We start from the raw sequence: 1,513 nt of genomic DNA, 5'->3' as shown, positions 1-1,513 counted from the left end.
ATATGACAGAGTCAATTTCTGGGTTGCTATGTGTCTATTTAGTTTCTCAATGTCTTCTTGTTTCAACCTGGAGAGGTTGTGTGATATCACAAAGTCCTTCATTTCATTTAGGTTATCAAGTTTGTTTCCATATAGGTGGACATAGTAATCTCTGAAAATCTTTTGTATTTATTAGGGATCAGTTGTGATTTAATCTTTTGTGTTTATTTAGGCTTTTCTCTTTTTCTTGGTCATTATGGCTAGGGGACCATCAATCTTGTTAATTCTTTTAAGGAACCAGCTTTTTTTTTCTGTTGGTATTTTCTATGGTATTTTTGTCTTCTATGTCCTGTATTTGGGCTCTTATTTTGGTTATTTGGATTCTTCTGCTAAATTGGGGTTTTGGTGGTCTTCTCTTTCCAGCTCCCTTAGGTGATTTGTTAGGCTCTCCACTTGTGATCCTTCCATTTTCTTGATGTGTGCTTGTAGAGATATAAATTCCACCTCTGAGAACTGATTTTATGGCATCCCAGAGGTTTTGGTAAGAAGTTTCTTCATTTTCATTTGTTTCTAGGAATCTTTAATTTCTTCTTTGATTTCAGTGTTGACCCAGTAGTTGTTCAACATCATGCTGTTTAGTGTCCATGTCTCTGTGGGCTTTGGGGAAATCTTTTTGGTGTTGATATTTTTTTTTTATTCCACTGTAGTCTGAGAATGTGCATAGCAAGATTCAGCCTTACGAAATTTGTGTATGCTTGATTTATGGCCAAGGATGTGATCAATCTTGGAGTATGTTCAATGTGGTGATGAGTAGAAGGTATATTCTGTGTTTGTTGGGTGGAATAATCTGTAGGTATCTATTAAGTTCATTTGATCAAGTGTCAAGTTTAGTTCTGGATCTCCTTGTTGATTTTTTGCCTCAATGATCTATCTAGGGCTGTTAGTGGGGTATTCAAGTCCCCTATCATAACAGTGTAAGAGTCAATATCTTTTTTTAGTCTACTTAGTAGTTGCTTTATAAACGTTGGTTCTCCTGTGTTGGGTGCATATATGTTTAGGATGATTGTTTCTTGTTGATGGATTGAACCTCTTTTTATCATTATATAGTGCCCTTTTGCATCTTTTTAATTTTTGATAGCTTAAATGTTGTTTCTTCTGATATTAAGATTGTGACTCCTGCCTTCTTTTGTGATCCATTTGCCTGGAAATTCATTTTCCGTCCTTTAACTTGGAGTCTATGTGCATCCCTTGTGTTGAGATGAGTTTCCTGGATGCAGCAGATAATTGGATCATGGTTTCTTATCCAGTTTGCCAATCTGTGTCTTTTCAGTGGTGCATTTAGTCCATTCACGTTCAGGCTGATTATTGAAATGTGATTATTTATCCCTGTCATGAGGTTCTTGTAAAGTTTTTTCTTTGTTTGCTTGTTTTCTTTTGGCTTTGGGGTTGTGTATGTGTGTATTTTCAAAAAAAAAAAGTTTTTTGTTGTGCTATAATATCTGTTGATTCTGTGTTTTTCTGTTCTCTTGGGAAG

The sequence above is a fragment of the Carlito syrichta genome, unplaced genomic scaffold, assembly GCF_000164805.1.
Source record: "Carlito syrichta isolate Samal-C Ts95f unplaced genomic scaffold, Tarsius_syrichta-2.0.1 Scaffold305221, whole genome shotgun sequence".
Classification (NCBI taxonomy): domain Eukaryota; kingdom Metazoa; phylum Chordata; class Mammalia; order Primates; family Tarsiidae; genus Carlito; species Carlito syrichta.
This window is presented reverse-complemented; position numbering follows the sequence as displayed.